A 20,974-nucleotide genomic window follows, 5' to 3' on the forward strand; every position below is an offset into this window, starting at 1 on the left:
TGTCCAAAAATGCAGCGTGAAGTTTTCCATTCCTTTGCAGTTGATTTCCTAACTCGACTCCTGGCACGATGCAACCGCTAATCTGAATTCTGTCACTATAGTCTTGTCTTTACTACAATTCCATGTAAATTGTATCATACAGTGGCATTTTGTTTGACTTTTTCTTTTTTAAAAAAGGATTATTTATTTATTTGAGAGAGAGAGAAAGAATATGAGCAGGGGGAGGGGCAGAGGGAGAGGGAGAAGCAGACTCCCTGCTGAGCAGGGAGCCCGACATGGGACTCGATCCCAGGACCCTGGGATCATGACCTGAGCTGAAGGCAGACGCTTAACGACTGAGCCACCCAGGCGCCCCTGACTTTTTCTTATTTAGCCTAATGTTTTTAATACTGATCTGTGTTGCCATGTGTATCAATATTTTATTCCTTTTTATCACTCAGTAGTATTCCCTTGTACAGATATATAATAGTTATTGATGACATTTATGGTGTTTCAAATAGCTGATATTATCAATAAAGCTGCTATGAACATCCCTGTACAAGTCTTTGTGGGGACATGTGTTTTTATTTATTTAGGTCTTCCTTCATTTTCCAGTGGGTTTGCTTAGCGATGGTAAATTTATGTTTAGCTTTTTAAGAAACCACTTAACTGTTGTCCAGAGTGGCTGCAGCATTTCACATTCTTACTGGTAATGTATGAGAATTCCATTTGCTCCACATTCTTACCAACTTTTAGTGTAGCTAATATTTTTAATGTTAGCTATTTTAGTAGATGAGTAGTGGAATCTCATACTACTTTTTTTTTCTTTTTTTTTTTAAAGATTTATATATTTATTTGAGAGGGAGAGAGCACAAGTAGGAGGGACAAAGGGAGAGAGAGAGATAATTCCAAACAGACTCTGTGCTGAACATGGAGCCCGAAGTGGGGCTCGATCTCACAACCCTGATATCATGACCTGAGCTGAAACCGTATCAGCTGCTTAACGAACTGCACCACCCAGACACCCTTCACATTAGTTTTAATTAGCACTTCCCTAATGAGAGGTGATGGTGAGCATCTTTTCATGGCCTTTTTTGCTATTTGTATATCCTGTTTTGTGAAGAGTCTGAATAATTTGAATGTTTTTTCTTGGGTTTTATTAACTTGAAAGATTTCCTTTAATAATTTGGATATATGATATTGTCATGTATATGTGTACATATTTATATAAAAAGGTATATATTAAAGATGTAGATACAGGGCGCCTGGGTGGCTCAGTTGGTTAAGCGACTGCCTTCGGCTCAGGTCATGATCCCGGGGTCCTGAGATCGAGTCCCGCATTGGGCTCCCTGCTCGGCGGGGGGTCTGCTTCTCCCTCTCCCACTCCCCCTGCTTGTGTTCCCTCTCTCGCTGTGTCTCTCTCTGTCAAATAAATAAAATAAAAAATCTTAAAAAAAAAAGATGTAGATACATATAAGTATATATAAAGATAGATATATAAAGATATATATAAAGTTGTGTATATATATATAAATATATATATATAAGTAAGGTAAGTATAAGTAATGTAAGTATACATATGTAAATGTGTGTATATATATAAGTAAGGATATATAGGTAGATAAAGATATATATGCATATATATCTTTGTCAGATGTATTAAATATCTGGTATGTTAAATACGTGTATTTGTGCTTTTAACTATATCTTTTTAAAGAGAAAGTTCTTAATTTTGATGATGCCCGTTTTGTGTTTTTCATGCTTTTGAATCTTTTTAAAGAAATTTTTGCTCTACTCAGTGTCATAAAAATTTAATTCTATGCTTTCCTCCGAAATTATATAGTTTTGTATCTAATGTTTTGCTCTATGATCCAGTTTGAATCAAGTTATTTGTATGATGTGATAGGTTCATTTTTTTCCATACTAATATCCAATTGTTTCAGCACATTTATTGAAAAGGCTGAGTATTTCCCACTGAATGATCTTAGTGCCTTCATCAGAAATCAACTGGCCCGTCTCTTTGTGGGTCTGTTTCTTGATTTTGTTCTGTTAATCTTTTTTTTTTTAAGATTTATTTTATTTATTTATTTGAGAGAGAGAAAGAGCGGGGGGAAGGGCAGAAGGAGAGAATATCAAGTAGACTCTGTGCTTAGCACAGAGCTAGATGTGAGGTTCAAACTCACAACCTGAGTCGAAATCAAGAGTCTGATGCTTAACCAACTGAGCCACCCAGGTGTCCCAATCATCTTCTTCTTCTTCTTCCTCTTCTTTAAGATTTATTTATTTATTTTTAGTGAGAGAGAGAGAGAGTGTGGTGGGGGGGGAGGGACAGAGGGAGAGGGAGAGAGAATCTCAAGCAGACTCCCCACTGAGCATGGAGCCTGATGCAGGGCTTGATCAAAAGACCCTGAGATCATTACCTGAGCTGAAATCAAGAGTCAGACACTCAACTGAGCCAGCCAGGTGCCTCATGTAAGTCAAATTCTTTTGACTACTGTAAGCCTTTGGCCTTTCCATATAAATTTTTGAATCAACTTGTCAATTCTTCAATCAAGCCTGTTGTTTTGATTAAGATAATTTTGAATATATAGACTCATTCGGGAAAAATTGTGGTATTAGCAAGATTTGAACCCATGAAGCCATTCATGTCATATGTTTCTCCATTATTTAGGTTATTTAGGCTATCTTTAATTTTCCTCAGCATTTTTTTTAAGTTTTTAAATGCACACTTTTCATAAAATTTATTCATAAGTATCTGACTTTGCTTCTCATTGTAAATTGATATTTATTTCATTTTCCAATTGTTCATCAATAGTATATAGAAATACAATTAATTTTTGTATTTTATCTTGGAAACTTTATGAATTCACTTATTAGTTCTTAGCAGCTTTTTTGATGATCATTTAAGATTTTTAAAGCACATATCACATCATTTCCTATACAGATTTACTTCTTTCTTTCCAAACTGAGTGCTTAACGAATGTTTTCTTTGCCTACATCGGTGGTTAAAACATTTAGCACAATGTAGAGTAATAGTGATGATGGTGTCCTTGCCTCGTTCCTGCTTTTTAAGTAGAAGCTGTTCAGTCCTTCCCCACTGAGTATGAGGCTAGCTCTTGAGCTTTGCAACAGATGCCCTTTGTCAGATTAAGGAAATTTCCATGTATTTGTAGCTTTCTGAGAGTTTTTGTTTCTTTTGCAAACATTTTCTCTGCATCTGTTGACATGCTCAGGTGTTTTTTCCTCCTTTATTCCACTGATACCGTGAATCATGTTGATTCATTTTCAGATGTCACACCAACCTTACATTCTGGTATGAACCCTTCTTGGTCAAAATTTATTATCCTTTTATATATTGCCAGACTCCATTTGCTAAAATATTGTGAGGTTTTCCCATCTATGTTATGACAGATGTATGTAGATGTATATTCTTTCCTTGTGATACATTTGTCTGGTTTTGTTAGTGTAACACGGGCTTACAAAATGAGTTGGGAAGTAATACCACTCTTTTCTGAAAGATTTTGAGTAGAATTGGTATCATGTCTTTCTTATATATTTGCTAGTGAATACATTCACCAGTGAACACATCTGGGTAGGAATTTTCCTTGCAGAAACCTATTAATTATAAAGTACATTTCTTTCATATATATAATGCTATTCACAGTTCCTCTCGGGGTCAGTTTTGGTAGCTTGTATTTGTCAAGGAATTTGTCTATCTAACTCTAAGTTGTTGAATTTTTTTGACAAAAAGTTGTTCATAATATTCCTTCATTTTCTTTTTTATGTTGCAAAATTTATAGTGACATCTCTCTCGTTCGTGACATTGGTAACTTGTGTTCTCTCTCCCTTTCTCTATCTCTCTCTCTCAACAAACAGGTAGAGGCTTTTCAATTTCATTAAACTAAAAGAATCAGCTTTGGGTTTCATTAATTTCCTTATTGTTTGTCCTTTAAAAATGTTACTGATTTCTTCTCTCTCATCTTTAGTAATTCTTTCCTTCTACTTATCTTGGGTATTATTTTTGCTGTATTTTTTTAAATTTTATTTTTATTTTTTTAAGATTGTATTTATTTATTGGACAGAGAGAGAGAGCACAAGCAGGGGGAGCAGCAGAAGGAGAGGGAGAAGCAGGCTCCCGCTGAGCAAGGAGCCTGATGCTGGGCTCGATCCCAGAACCCTGGGATCATGACCTGAGCCGAAGGCAGACGCTTAACCTACTGAGCCACCCAGGCATCCCCTTTTTCTTTAAATTTTACAGTGGAAGCTTAGAGAATTAACTTTAGACCTTTCTTCTTTTCTAGGAATTTGAAGCTATAGTCTCTATAAACACTACTTTACCTGTGTCTCTCAAATTTTTGTACACTGAATTATTATTTAGCTCCAAGCATTTCTAATTTCTTTTTAAATTTTTGAGACATGGATTATTTAGAAGTATGTTGTTTAGTTTTTCTAATATTTGGAGCTCTCTAGATACTTTATTGTTACTGATTTAATTTAATTCCATTTTGGATAGACAACCTATCTGTATGATTTCAGCATTTTAAAAATTATTTAGGCTTGTCTCATGGCCCGGTGTGTGGTCTTGCAACTGAGCCATATGCTTTGTAAAGACTGTGTCTTCTATAGTTGTTGGGTCTAGTGCCCTGTTAATATCAATTAAGTCAAAGTAATTGATAATTTAATTATTGATATGGTTAGTCATGTGTTTGCCTTTTTTTTTTTTATGAGGAGGAGAGAGAGAGAGAGAGAGGGAGAGAGATCAGGAGCAGTGAGGCAGGGGCAGAGGGAGAGAGGGAGAGAATCTCAAGCAGTCTCCATGCCCAGCACAGAGCCTGATGTGGGGCTCGATCTCACAATCCTGAGATCATGACCTGAGCAGAAATCAAGAGTCTTTGCCCAACTGACTGAGCCACCCAGGGACCCCTGGGTTTGCCATTTCTGTTTCAACTTTTTGTTTCCTTTGGGGTTTTTTTTTGTTTGTTTGTTTATTATTTCTTTCCTGTCTTTTTGGGGGAAGGTATCATTTGGTTATTTTTAGAATTCCATTTTTATTTTCCTAGCAGCTTCTAGCTTTCCATCTTATATTACATTGTAGTGGTCCATTTAGGGATTGCAATGTAAATTCTTAGGTTTTAACATTTATCTATGGTTAATATTGTACCATTTCATGAAAAATATATCAAGTGTGCCACCATAAAGGTCTATATGGACCTCTGTGTTACAAATGTATTACAAATCCACGAGTCTGTAATTTTGTCTTTAGAGTCATATGCATTGTAATGAAATTATATGGAAAAAAGGTGAAAATAGTTTGACATTTACCAAGATTTTTATCATTGCTAAAGCTAGTCATTCCTTTCTGCGGCTATGAGTTTCAATCTGGTTTAATTTTTCTTCTGTTTGAAGAAATTCCTTTAGGAGTTCTTGTTTGAGATCTGTTTTCCACAAATTCTCTTTGTTTACATTTATCTTATTATGACTTTACTTTCCCTTCATTTTTAGAGAAAAATTTCACTAGATCTAGAATTCTCTCTTGAGAAATTTCTCTTTCAGCACCCTAACAAAATGGTGTTCTACTCTCCTCCAACCTCTGTACTTTCTGATAAGGAGTCAGCTATTAATCAAGTAAAGAGTTGGGTGTTTTTCTTGCTGCTTTTATTACTTGCTTTTATCATCAGTTTTCAACGATTTGACTATAATGTGTGTCTTTCTTTTGTCTTGCTTCATGTTTGCTGAGCATTTTGAATCTGTAAATGTACATCATTCATTAAATTTGGAATATTCGACCATCATTTCTTCAAAAATGTTTTTTACCCCATTTGTTGTTTGCACTCCAATTACACATATGTTAGACTGGTTTATATGCTTAATAGGTCATGAAGCTCTACTTGCTTTTTTTTCAACATCTTTTTTCTTTGTTCTTAACATTGGATAAATTTGATCTTTTGCAAGTTCACTTACTCTTTCCTGTGTCTTTGGCATTCTGTTAAATTCATCCAGTGACTGAAAACTTCAGATATTACACTTTTCGCTTAGGGACTTTCCATTTGGTTCTTTTTTATTATTTCTATTTGTTACTGTCACTTCCTGGGATTTTTGTTGTTGTTGTTTATTGCTGGCATATTTTCTTTTACTTCATGGAGTATAGTAATTATAATGGCTGTTTGAAATTTCATTTTGGCTAATTCTAACATCTGGGTTATATTGGAGCTGACTACAGGTCAATTTTCTCTTGTGAATGGTTCCATTTTCCTGTCTCTCTGCATTTCAGATACATTTTTATTATATCTTAGACATTATGAATATGCAGATGTAGAGATGTTGGGTTCTTTTATTTTACTCTAATGAGTGTTGGTTTTGTTTGGGTGGGCAATTAAGTTGGTTGGACTTGAACTGCAATCTCTACTTCTTGGTGGGTAACTCCAATTTCGGTGCAGATCTTGGTATTTAACTGAGTTGATTTGACTCATTTCCATGCCCACATGTTTTAGGGGTTAGGCAAGGTTATGGAAAGACAGAATTTGGGGATTCTATCTCTGGTGTTCTGCCTCTCTCTCCAGGGGCTACAGTTGACCCATATTTAATTGGTCCCTTGAACAGAAAGCTATGGTTTCTCCATCAGCATCCATACTGCTGCATGCTCCATGCCAACCATGTTTGACCTCAGGCTAAAAGCTGTGAAAATAACAACTCAATATTACTGTCCTGTGGGCATGGACTGTCCAGTGGACCATGCCTGCATCTGATATGTGTGAAGGCAGAGATTCAGAGCCCCCTGGAACTCTTCTTCCAGGAACACCTGCTGATATCTCAGCGCCTTCAGGTCACTGTTTGTTTTGTATGATATTCACAGTTGATAGTTATTATCTGCAGATGTGCTGGACTGGTTGGATCTTCCTCAGCCATTACCCTTATGAACATAATTTTTCATATCACGTTTATGCTTGACAAGGCTATCCTCAATTCCTGATAATGACATTTTAATGGTGATCTTTTCAGATTTTTGATAGTCACCATTGGCAGGAGAATTTATTCACACAGGTAGGTGATAAAACATTTAAAACCACTTTTACAACTATTCAAAATTTGCAGTTGCTAAAAGTGTATTTAAAGGAGCTAACAGCTTCTCTCTCTCTCTCTCTCTTTTTTTTTTTGCCCTGACAAATGTAATGCTGAAATTTCTTGTGATAATGCAAATGGGTTTCAAATCCAACAGAATGTTTTCATATCCAGTATTTCAAAATAATGATGATGCTCTAATTAGCAGAAAACACATGCATTGTTAGAGCAGTCACCCCGCAGCTAGCCTGGATGCCACTAAAAGGGCATATTAGCTGCAAAAGCATCTGATATGTGTGAAGGCAGAGATTCAGAGCCCCCTGGAACTCTTCTTCCAGGAACACCTGCTGATATCTCAGCCTCCACAACTCCAACTCTTGTTCCTTCACCTGTGCACCTGACTGCTTAGGTATTTGGAACACAAACTATGCTAGCAGGTCTGTGGGCCTGTTGTTTAGGGCAGGTTGGGGTATACCATACAGCTGCCTGCAATAAAGGTGTCCAAGGTATGGAGGAACTCCTTGTGGCCCTTAGGGAACTGTGCCAAAACACAGGTGGTCATTCATCATGCCCAATGCTTACTGAGATATTAGGATCTGCTGTCAGGCCCACCTCTGCTCAGCTCACCTTCTTAGGAACCCTAGGTGAAGTTATTCATGCTTCCATGTGTGGGCTTTGGGTCTCCAAGCTCCACTTGGATGCTAAGAAGGCTAAGGGGGTGGGGTCAACACATAACACACTTGTAAGCCATTCATAGCACTTTAGTACACTGAGAGGCTAATCTTCAGATGGTAAGTACTTACAACTAATATTGATGTTGGAAAATAAAATACTTTAGATATTTAGTAGATATTTAGTAGATATTTATCTACTATTTAGATAAATAGTAGATAGTAAAAAGCCATTATTTTGTTCAACATTCCACCCCTACTCTGATTTCCCAGCCCCTGGGACCCTTTCTCACCTTCCTCCTCCTGCGTGATTATGACTAACACAATTTGTTAAATATTTCAGTGTCTCTCAACTTTGCTGTGCATTCTAATTATTTGAAATCTTGTTAAAATGCAGATTCTGATGGCAGCGTACATGGAAGCAGGTGGAGAGCAGATCCGGCACTTTTAACAAGCTCCTGCTGAACTGTGGGCTACACTGAGTAACAGGGACGTATTTTGAATACTACCTCTGAATGTATTATTATGAGACATCAGTGAGGAAGTTTTGAAATAGCCTAGTGGTTATAGTGTGCAATAAGGGGTCTGACTGCATTAAGCTCAAATCTTAGCTCATCTGCTAACTAGCTTTGTAATACCCGGCAAGCTACAAAACCCCTCTGGACCTCAGTATCTTCAGTAGTAAGTGAAGATAATAGTACATCTCTCCTAATGATGGTGCTGTGATGATTAATGCCACAGTACATGTAAGAGTTTAGAACAGTCACAGCACCTAATAAGATCTCAATAAGTATCAGCTATCATGTATTACTGTGTATCCTCATGAGTGGCTTATAAATTTATTGTAGAGAGACACAGTTTCACAATTAAGGGAAAACACAAACATCTCATTTGACAAACTTAATCAAATCCCCAAATGTCTAGTAGAGCAAATGTATTCTCTTGGTGTTGGGAAATTTTCTTAAAGGAGGTAACCCTTGAGGGGAGCCTGGGTGGCTCAGTTGGTTGAGTGACCTACTCTTGGTTTCAGCTCAGGTCATGATCTCGCGGTCGTGAGAATGAGTCCTGTGTCAGGCTCTGTGCTCAGTTCGGAGTCTGCTTCAGATTTTTTTCCCCTCTTTAATTTACCTCTACCTCTCCCTGCTCTCTCTCTCTCTCAAATTAAGGGGAAAAAAAATCTTAAAAAAAAAGAGGTAGCCCTTGGAGGTTGAATGGGATTTAGATAGCTGAGAGATTCACCCACAGAGCCTTCAATGTGGATGCTGTCTTTGAACTTGATCTAATAAATCATAAGCAGAGTCTATGGACTCCTAGGGAGGAGAGAAATATGATTATTTTAGTTACGGATGTTTTGGTGGTAGGAATGGGGCTCACTCAAATTATCACAGGGATAGGAGGTTTATTTATAGGATCTTCATGCAGGGAATCACAGGAAAAGCTGAAAAAATAAGGATTCAGGGAAGGGCAGAAATAAAGGTCATTCTGACTTCTATCACACATCCACTTAATTTTCTTGGCTTCTTTGTTTGCCACTCTCCATCCTGACCAGCTATTTCCATTTACTCATGTAATTAAATCAACTAATATCTGTGGACTTCCTAGCATATGCTGGCCACAGTTCTAGACATTAGCATTAGCTATACTTGTAAACCAAAAAGATAAAATCCCTGTCTTTGTGCAGCTTTTATTTTAGCAAGGGCAGAAAGACAATGAGCAGTGAGCATCATAAATTAACTACATTGTATAGCACAGCAGAAGGTGATGCGGGAAAATAGGGAGCAGGGAGAGAGATAGCGGAAATGTTGCAGTTAGGTAGTGGGTTCTCTTTTGAGTAGGGTGCTCAGCATGGGCCTCATTGAAAAGGTAACATTTGAGCAAAGGCTACAAGCAGGTGGGGGGGTATTGGTAATAGGCTGAACAGAAATCAAGTGGAAGAACGTTCTAGACAAAGGCTAGACAAAGGCATGCTTCATGGCCTTAAGCTCCTCAGTTATGTTCGAGAAACAGAAAGGAGGCCAGTGGAGGTGGATGGGAGTTAGGAATGGGAGAACAATGGAGAAAGAGGGCAGAGAGGTGTGGTGATGCCTCATATTAAGCAGACGCTGGAGGGACTTTGGCTTCTCTTCTCACGAAATGGGAGCCACTGGAAGGTGTGAATCAGAGTATGAACATGGTGTGATAGACATCTGAAAAGAATACTTCTAGTGCTATTTGGGAACAATAAAATGAAGGGGCAAGGTTGGAAGCAGGAAGACCGGTTATAGTGCAGAGATGATGATGGCTCAGATCAGGTGGGGAGAATGTAATGAAGAGGAAGATCCAAGGGGATTCATGGATGGATTGATTGTGGGATGGGAGAAAAATCAAATGTGTGAATACTATCAAGTGACGCAGAGAAGACTGCAGGCAGAGAGGCTGGGTGGGAGAATCACAAGTCCCAAGTGAACACGTAACCATGTCCAAGTGGAAATGTTGAGTAACTGCTGTATGGACACGTATGGGGTTCTGAGGAGAAGTTTTGGTCTAGAGGTATGATTTGGAGTTGCATATGGATAGCATTTGAAGCTCTGAGGGCTGGAAAGCTTTTAGAGAGAAGAGACTGAAGACCGAGACTTGGGCACTCCAATGTTAAGGGTTCAGGAAGAAGAAGAATCCAACAAAAGAACCTGAAAAGGCAATGTGCCAGGATACCTAGAGAGTCTTGTGTCTTGGAACCTGAGTGAAGAAAGTGCATTGATGGGAGAAATTGAGTAACCGTTGTAAGTGCTGTTGACTCATGAAGTATGATGTGGACTGAGGATGCACCAATGGATTCAGCAACATGGGGGTGGTTAATGACTTGGACAAGAGCAGTTTCTGCAGAACGAGAGAGGTGAAAACCCAACTGAAGTAAGTATAAAGAGAGAACCGGAGGTGAGGAATTGGAGACATGGGGTGCGTTCAGCTTGTTAGGGGATAATTTTGGGGAGAGAGCTGTATCATTGTGTGTATAACCCTGGGAGACTTGCTTCTCTCCCTGGCTGTCCTGGGTCACACTTAGGCACATGGGCAACCATTTAACCAGGTCCAGCCTGGGGCCGGGATCTTGTAGCTGTTCCTTCTCTGGGATCTTGCTGTCTCTCAATCTGTAATAGAAACCCTTCTGAAGATCGAGAGGAATCATACTACCCAGAAGGAGGCTTGCAGAATGTGACTGTCCAGAGAGCAAGTACATGGCTCTCTAAGTAAATAGCAGCCTGCTATGTAAATTTCTGTCCTCACCCTCTGTGGTTGACTGATCTTGGACAAACCCATTAGTAATCACTGTGGAGTCCACCATCAAATGTATCCCAATCCTTCTAGAAACTTTTCATGTATTTGTTCCAGACAGCTTTTCAGAGAAACAAATTGCATTTCTTTATTATCGACAGTATAAAGAAACGCTCTATCTTTTTTATCCTAAGATTATGTTGCTCACATTTGAAAAGGGGAAGAGGGTGCTGAGAGCTGATTTTACACTCAGGTGAACATCTCGGCTTCCTCTGTGAAGCAGAGATACAGAGATTACAAGAAGCTCCCTTTTCTTTGTTCTGTGATGCATTGTTGTGGAAAGTATTTGTTTTCTTCCAACAGAACCTGCTTGTAACTTGGTCTGTCTGCTTCCACTCTGTCTTCAGAGATAGGTCATACAAGAACTGGGTCATGAGACGATCAGTTTTTCTGATGAGACAATGAGGTCTGTGACAAATGCTGAGATCTCAGTAGATTTGCTAAGATCAGTACTTCTGGTTTTGTTCTTTGGTTTTAGATTGTGAGGTGGTATCTTGCTGACACCCATTCTTCCGATGGTGAATGAAGCCTGCACACAGTAGGTCTCTCTGATTTGTTTGTGGTGCAATCAGAGTTTGCTATTTCCCTGGTTCGGCTGTTTGTTGTATGTTTCTGAGTCTGGTTCTACTTGAAGGAGCTCATTGGTCAAGAGTCTGACTCTGCACACCCTCAGCTCAGGGTCACTGTTCCACCGAGGGTTGATGCTTTGTTTTCATGTCTGTCTCTAATCTCTGGACTGTGAACTCTGGGAGTTCAGGGTCAATGACTTCATTTTTCCTTATAGTATTCAGCATATTGTCCCCACAAAGCTCCATACTTCAACTGTATTGATAAATGAATGATAATGGCCACGATTACCTTATAATGGACAGGTGAGAGACTTTTTAAAGAATACAATGAATGTTCAGAAGAATATTCAGATTGCTCAGTTCAGTATAACCTTTATCTTTTATATGCCACATGTTGTCCATTGATTGAGAGTATTCATGAGGACTTTTGACCTGGTCTGAATAGGGTTCATCCAAAAAAACAGTTTCTGGGAGGAGGGTGGAGGATGCATGGTTTATTTGGGAATTGAAAAGATATGGTATGATAATGGGGAGGTAATGCAAAGGGTATTAAAAAACAACAACAACAACAAATAGCCAACCCCCCAGCTATCACTGTGGGCAACTAAAGCTTAAGCCTTCAGGGAAAATTCGGGAAATGCTATAAAACACACACTTCAGAACGATCCTAGCCAAGGGGTAAAGAGCCGGGGTATTTATATTCCCACACCCATCAGTCATTGGTAAGGGATGTGAACATCCTGGGAAGATAATCAATCTCCAGTCACTTCCATCCCACCTTATGCTCAGGCTGAGTGGGTTCTGGCAGCCCAAGGCCAGCCAGCCAACAAAGATGCAGTTCCTGGCTCTTACTAGTCAGATTGGTGTGCACAGAAATGGTAATGGAATCTGAAGGGATACAGGCCCAGCACACTTCCACTAAGACCATAAAGTGCTAATGCGTAAGCCATCATCTGCTTTGTTTATCCTTTTTACTCTCAGGATCACTCTCCATTAATGTAAGAAAATGCCCTTTAATATATGAGCGAATACATGTGAAAGCATCTTGGAATGCATTTTCTAAACCATGAAGTGGGATACACATGTATTGTTGTGATCGTTATTGTAGTTATTACGATGATGATAGCTTGATTATAGTTATCAGCACTTGAGGGGGTTAGAAAAATGTTTTTTTGATAACAGACGTGAGATGTGAAATTTCAATACAACTCCAGTTACAAATAATCAATAATCGTCCAAACCAAGGCCTGGGGCTGTACTTGAATCAATTTAGAAATGAAAGAAGGAAGATCATTCACATATCTGTTGATTATTTCTCTCTTGGGAGACAGTGGCCAATGAGGTCTTCACCAGGGTCCTGTAAGTATTTAAAATATCTTAAATGGTGTATTTTGGGGGAAGGGGCTGTTTGATCAGAGTCTGGCCTCTAGCTCTTCTACTTCTTTGATGTTAAAAATGCCTGATCCTGCTTTACATATTTAATCTTATTTGAACCCAACCAAGGACTTGTGAAGCCATAGTTTTGACTTCTACTTCATGTTGGATATGACTTCTGTCCAGGGTCATGCCTTTTTTTTTGGCCCAATCCCCTTGAATCAGACCATTCATAAATATTGTGGTTTGGATTCACTTATCTTACACCTGTGACACTTAGTGACTTAAACTAGCTAGTCTAATGCCCACCTCTGGAAAGTTTCACTTCCATCAGTTTCCAAAACTACAACCCCCTTGCCCTCAACTTGCTCTCTCTTCTCTGCCAGGCACTCCCAGAACGCCTTTCTGCTGGAGCCACTTGCCATGATGGTTCCTACTTGCATAGAAGACATGCAAGGTGAAGGGCAGGAAAGGGTGGATACGGAAGCCATGTAGGTGATGGAATTATCAGGATTTGTGCCTGGTTGGACATGGATGTGAGAGGGAGGTGTCGAAGATGATGGATTATGTGAGTGTTGGTGCTTTCAGTGGAGAAAAGACATATGGGGACAGAGCAGGCCCGAGTAAAAAGATACATAGATACTGATAGATCTTTTTTCCCATTGAGTAAAATGCAGCCAACAGTAGCTGTGGGTAAAAGCAAACCTTACTATTAAATTGTTTAAATTGATTGACAGCACAATAATGGATGAGAGATTATTATTTTCCTGGTCATCCTGCTAATAGAGCTTAAATTTATTAACATTCAAATAACTAATAGAGTACATTCCCTATTGATAACATGTCTAGAGTCTTAAGAGGATTCTCATTTGGTGAAAGGCACAAGAGGAACCATTTTTTTCTGGTTGTGAATCAACCCTATGTAATTAGAAACAATAAAATTCATTGTATTTGAGCAGGAAGATACCTGGAAGTATTAGGTTGGGTATAATCCAGTCTCATTTCTAGTAGTTGAGCCAGGGGACCTGGGGAAGGATGGGGGTGCCTACTTTTTGTACTAATGGTGCTGGAATTGCTGAGTCAATTAGATTTAATTTGGTTTCTTGTTTGATCCTCTGGCTAGCCTATAACTGAAAACCTGAATATTTTCTCATATTACTATTGTCCTCAGACAAAGACCTCTTGAATTCACAGAGCAATCTATAATGTAGCTATCCATTTCCCATCTGCTCTGTATGCACCTTAACTGGATAGCTATTCAGACATTTATTTCAGATAGCAGTGCCTGTCATGAACTGAGGGTTCCTTTGAATCTGGGCTTTTGAGATCCAAATTGGTAGCCTTGGAAATTTATTCTTCGACAAAGGTCTGTTGAGGGCCCTTCTCATCCGGAAGAAGAAGGAGATGGAAAAAAAGAAAGGCTCACAAAACCTTCATAATCCTCTTTCATCTACGGAATTACCAAGAATATTCTTGGAAGAACAGCCTGTGCAGACTTCCCTGACATTTCACTAGTATAAGTAATTTCTGATTATTTCTAGTTTCCTCTGTTTGAATTTGTGTGTGACCCAACAGAATCATTTTCCGGGGAGTGGATATGATGTGATTTCAAATAAGATAGCAAAAGGGGAAAATGAATACATCAGCTAAGGCTGCAGAGAAGCACCAGTTCTGGCTTTGGAGGGGACAGCGCTAGATGAGGGCACTGGTAGTAGAGGGACAACCTTTAGATATAAATAGCCAGAAGGTTTATGCTCCAGAGCTTGGAGATTCATAGCAGTGAATATTTACATAGACATTAACTGGGGCTAGACACTGTTCTAAGTACCTTTTCTATGTTGTACGCTTAAGGATTTTGGTCCTATTATCCCAAGTTTATAGAAAATGTATTAGGTGGGTATCTTCAGAGAAATGAAACTAATAGTTAGCATTCTCCAGGGAAACAAAACCTTATACATTATAAAGAACATGAAAAAAAGAAAAACCAACCAAAAAACCAAGACCTACAGTTGGTAAGCCAAAGACTCAAGACAGCTGATTGTATGCATCCAATCTGAGTCTGAGTCTGAAGGCAGAAGACTGATGTCTCAGCTTGAAGACAGTCAGGCAGAAGGGGAGTGCATTCTCTCTGACTCAGCCTTTTGTTCTCTGCAGGGAGGCCTTTAACTGATTAGATGAGGCCAACCAAAACTGGGGAGGACAATCAGCTTTACTCAGTCTACCATATCAAATGTTAATTTTATCCAGAAACATCCTGAGTGACACACCCAGAATAATGTACTATCTGGCACTCTGGGGCCCGGTCAAGTTGATATATAAAATTAACCACTGCAGTTTAGGGAAACTGAGGCAGAGGGTGATAAGTAACTTGACTAAGGTCACACAGTAAGTACATAAGCACAGATTTGAACCCAGGCTGTTTGACTCGAGGACCAGTTCTGCAACTATGGGACATTGTCTGTCTATGCCATGGTCTAGAATGTATGTCAGAGACATATCAGACAGTCCAGTTTCCTCAACCCTATAAAGGGAAGTCTCCTTAATGTAGGGCATCGAATTGGATACAAAACCTAAAGGGAAATCTCCTTAATGTAAGGCATGGAATTGGATACAAAACCATCTAGAAAAAAAGAAAGGGGACTTTATTAATGCCACAAAAATAGGAAATGTAAACACAGGGAAAAATTAATCTAGTGTTTAACCATAATAAAGTGTTTAATCAATGTTTTTGAATTAATCAATAGTTTTTGAACAAGTGGATTTAATTATTGGTAATTTGTTAAAGTTTATTGTGAATATGTCCAGTCTCCACAAATGGATGATAATGAACCCATGGGCCAGAAATGTATCTTGTACATGTCTCTGTCTACCACAAGGCCTTACATGGTTTATGGGATCATGGGGGGAGCTCAATAAATATTGGTCGATATGGCTAGATTGACAATTAAAGATGTTAATCAATGAACTAATCATTACATAGGCTGATAAGTATATACAGTTAACCCTTGAGCAATGTAGGGGTTAGGGACGTTGACCCCCTGTGCAGTCAAAACTCCGTGTCTAACTTTTAACTGCCCCAAACTTAAGTGCTAATAGCCCACTGTTGACCAGAGCCTTACCAATAACAGACAGTTGATTAGCACATTTCGTATGTTATATACTGTATATGTATTATATATACCTACTGTATATATATTATATACTGTATTCTTACAACAAAGTAAGCTAGAGAAAAAAAGATGTTTTTAAGAAAATCATAAGGAAAATACAGTACGGTACTGTACTTATTGGAAAAAATCCATGCATAAGTGGCCCCACACAGTTCAAATCTGTATTGTTCAAAGGTCAACTGTAAATCACTTTGTGAGAATAAGAGAGTATAGAAAAGTTGTTCAGTAAATTCTATTATTGAATCAAATTTAAATATTTTGCAATGGGAAAAAAATTATTCCTTTTGTTTTAAGCAGAAAAATAAAGACAAGATAAAAAGTTTTCCCTCAATTTTATCCTAATGGTGGAAATGGGGGGGGGCGGCAGAGCCAAAGCAGATTGTAATGAGCAGAATGACTTAAATGGCGGAGTGGTCGGCTCTTGTCTACAGGTTTACAGAAATGAAATTAAACTTGGGCTTTCTATTGCAAAACAATAAGCAAATTGAAGGCCAATTATACCAGCTCATCAAAAAGAGGCAGGCGGACTGGAGAGGATTTTGCATTTCTGAGTAGAACGACTTTTCAGATGAAAGAATTTATTACAAGAAATTGAGAACATCTGGGCCATCAAAGACAGAATGCAGTGAATAATTGGACAATCATAGACTGGCATCCATTTGAATAAGAGGCACTTCCCCAGTTCCCAGTTGGGGAAGTGTTCAAAATTCCTCATCAAGGGGGGAAATGGAGCTCAGTGTTTAAAACATGATTTTCCTACCTGGTTGTTATTTGTTTATAAAAGAAATCTAATTTGGGAACCTCCATTCCATCAAGTTATTCTTGGGACCAAAACTAGGTTGAAATAGAGAAGTGGTTAGCTCTGTCCTCTGTATTCTAAGCACTGGGTTAAGTCTTACCCATTATTCATTTCTGATCCTGGCAACCATTACATTCATAACCAGCCAGAACAACTCTGCTTCTCCCATTCTTTGCTTTTCTTTTCTTTGACATCTCTACAATGAGGGGCCACCCTGCTGACATCCTACAGGTGCCAGACAGATGCCTGTAGCCAATGAAGGAGTCCCTGATGGGGTGAGGCTTTGGGGTGGTCCACATGAGCAGGGCTGAGCTAACTTAGTCCCCACTCCACTCAGTGCTGTGCATCCTCCTTATATGTGACAGTGGGAACATCCAACATTATGCCCTGCTTTAGGTTAAATGCTGAGCCAGATAGTTTACACACATACACTATTTCCAATCACTTTAATAGCCTCTTTAGGTAGTAATTGTTATCCCACCTTACAGTCAAGGAAACTGAAGATCAGAGATGATATGGTCAGTCAGATGATATAGTCCAGATGATACTATATCATAACTCAGTGCTCAGTGACTTAAAACCACAAACGTTTAACGAGCACTGGGTGATGTATGGAAGTGTTGAATCACTATATTGTACGCCTGAAACTTATATAACACTGTATGTTAACTATACTGGAATTAGAATTAAAAAAAACCCCCACAATCTTTTATTTATTTTTCACGCTACATGTCTACCAGGGTTGGCATGGGGCTCTGCTCATTGTAGTCACCTGGGGACTCAGGCTGACAGAGTAGCCACCATCTTAAATAATGCCAATCTCAGTGGTTGAGGGGAAGGAAAGTTCTGGAGGAAGGTCTTGCATGAGTCGTTAAATGCTTGCCCCAGAAATGACACTCATTACCTCTGCTTACAGTTCATTGGCCAGTATTGGTTACTTGGCCCCAACCAACCAATCATGATGCAGGGGTTGGAGGGCAGAAAATGCAACTGTATACTGCATGCCCAAGTACAGGGAGCCGGAAGTATTCACTGAGTACTACTGGTAAGAGAGGTGCTAGCATGGCATTTAAGACTGGGTTTAAATTGTGTTTCTGCCACCTAGCTGTAGAGCCTTGGGCAAGTTACTTAACCTCCAGGGCTTCACTTTCCTCCCTTCTGAAATGGGGAAATAATTATACCATCATCAAGGAGTTGTTCTAAGGATCCAGTAAGATAACGCAAGCACGGAGCTCAGCAGAAATAAACAAGATAGATAAACATGAGGCCAGCCCAAGTCCTACAGACCTGGAGACCAATTGCCCATCGCTTATGGAAAGACAGTAACTGAAATTATGTCTGAGGAAGGAGGCGGGAGATGCATATTCAGATATGTCAAGGAGAACAAAAAGTCCAGAGAAAAGGCAAAACCTTGGCATGAAGGGGCAGGCAGGAGAGAGATGCCCAAGGATAGGAAAGTGGCAATTTTAAAACATGAACCCAGATTTTTTCCATCATTTTCCATGGAAAGGTGAGTCTGTAGTCTCTCCTCTTGAATCCAAGCAAGCCTGGGACTGCTTTGACCCATACAGTACAATTAAAGTGACATGGTCACCTCAGTGCTAGAGCAGGAAGCTTCTATCTTATTTGCTGAAGCCCTCCTCTTGGATCCCTGAGCCACCACTGGCTACCCTGAAGTCACCATGCTGTGAGGAAGACCAAGTACACGAGAGGCCATATGTGGACGAGTAGTCCCCACTGAAGCCAGTTGGGGTCATTCCAGACTAGGCACCTCCAGATGTGAGTGAAGAGCCTCCAGATGATTCCAGACTCCAAATGTCACCCCCAGCCACCTGTGTCTTCCCAGCTGAGGCCCTAGACATCTTAGAGGAGACACAAACCATTCCCATTGTACCTTGCTTACTCCGGACCCACAAATCCATGAGCACCATAAAATGGCTATTTTGGCATGGGTCATTCTGCAGCAATAGAAAACCAGAAATAGTAGGGGAAGGCGAATTCTAGGCAAACATCAGGATCAGTGCTAGAAATGAAAGACTGGATATTTACTGGATCCTAATGACATGCATTCCTGGAGAAAATGGGTCCATTTAAAGGGTCAAGGGCTTTGGATTTGGTCACTGGAATCGGGCTCTCATAGACAACATGCTCTGATTTGGCACCTCCCATCTTGCAAGCTTCATTCATAAACCTGGCTGTACCTGTGCTCCTCTCTTCCCACAGAAACCTGATTTTGATATCTTGTCCATGTTCTCCTGCTCCCCCTCTGGTTTCAGCTTTTGGCGATCTTATCATGCTAACTTGACAAAGGTAACATAACTGCTCTCTCCTTCTCCTTCCTCTCCTCCTCCCCCTCCTCCACCTCCTCCTGGCCCCTCTGTTTTCTTCTTTTGGGTTGGTCTAAGACAAGTATTGGCAGCTCACAAAGCACACACTGAGCTTTCTCAAAGCTCCGTCCACTCTGACAGCTAAGATCCCTTTTAGAAAACTCAGGGAATCCAAGGAGGTGTTTTGTCTACACCAGCACTACCCAAGGGCAACCTACTGAACAGCTCAGAAGCCTCCCTTCCAGGCTTACTCAAACCTTGCCAGAAGAGAGGAGGGTCCTCCTCTTGCCATCAGGAACTACATCTATTCTCCCATGCCTTCTGGAAGCCCCTCTCCTGGCTCATGGACCAGGTATGTGTGGCACATCATGGAGGAGGAGTATAGCCCACCACTGAGGCATGGCTCTCTTCTTATAAGTCATTCTCAGTAAGTAAAGGGCTACTTTTCTAACACCCATTTTGTAGGAGAAAAAGTCTTGATCTCAATGTCCCAGCACTATGTTGTTTTTCTCCAGTTCTGCCCCAGATGAGGTTTGGTTGTCAAAAGACCAAAGGCATTTCCAAAAACTGAGCTTTCCAAGGATGTGTCCATTTGATACCTGTTTCTTGGTAATTTCACAATTTTTACCACTATACCCCTGCCTGTGGCCATTTCCCCCCTGCATTTCCTGTGTCCTGAAAGTTCACTTCCTGTTTCCGGTTTCCCATCTCTCAAGAGAGTTCATTTTGCATCAGGAACTCTCAGTCTTCTTGCTTTATTCCCTCGGAACAACCTAATGGATCTTTGGCACACCCTTCTGAAATGTTGCTAACCTCTGTAGAAGCGTTTGCAAAATGTGATTGTACCTAACAGAAAAGAAAGACTAGATGAAAACTTCTCTGGCATTGTTAATCAGATGCCAAAGTGATCTGACAGTTTCCTTTCCGGAGGCTATCCGCTGCTCTTGATTGAGTTAAGTAAGTTGAGAATCTCTCAGAAGATAAACATTCTGAGCTCTACCGAAGCCCCAGTTTCTTTAGTGGTAAACTGCTAGTGACTTGGAGTATAGATTTAAATGAGCTGTCACATGTGAAGTAATACCACTGCATTCAGTTCTGAAGAAATGTTGGCTATTGTCATTAATTGCTCCCCTAATGACATCCCTCCCCTTTTCTGGAGGCTTTAAAGTACTCTTCACTGTCTGGCATCACCTGGAACTTTCTGGAAGCCTTAAGCTTACATTCTAAGCACCGAAATTTCAGCTGTCACTTTTGGGGAGGTTGCAACAAGGGTGTGTGACATCAGACTAGGTCTGTTTTCAAAGACTAATAGAAAAATGACCTGGGTGAGCTCCCAGAATTTAGGTCAGGAGACACTTTTACATCTTCCTTCCTGTTGATGGGGACTCTTGTTAACCTTGCAAGGTTTAGGTAGTGTCAGCAGATTTATCAGGGGCCATTGGAGGCTCGTGGGAATCAGCAGTTCTGCTTCACCAGGGTTTCTAGGAGAGGCTGTTTTTGCTTCATTTCATCTGAGTTCATTGGAACGGAATAATTTCAAGGAAACAGATCTTTAGACCTTTGAGTTTCTCATGGCCCTTGGACTAAATCAAAAATCAACTCCTGCTTACTCAGAATGGAGTCCCCACCAGGATCTTCCAGAAACTTCCAAAGACTATAGTAGACATTTTGGTTAGGCATGTGGAAACTTCCAGACAGGCAGTTAGTTTTCTGCTTC

Source organism: Mirounga angustirostris, unplaced genomic scaffold (genome assembly GCF_029215605.1).
Source record: "Mirounga angustirostris isolate CCGP_5_RB_7025 unplaced genomic scaffold, mMirAng1.0.hap1 SCAF_5, whole genome shotgun sequence".
NCBI lineage: Eukaryota > Metazoa > Chordata > Mammalia > Carnivora > Phocidae > Mirounga > Mirounga angustirostris.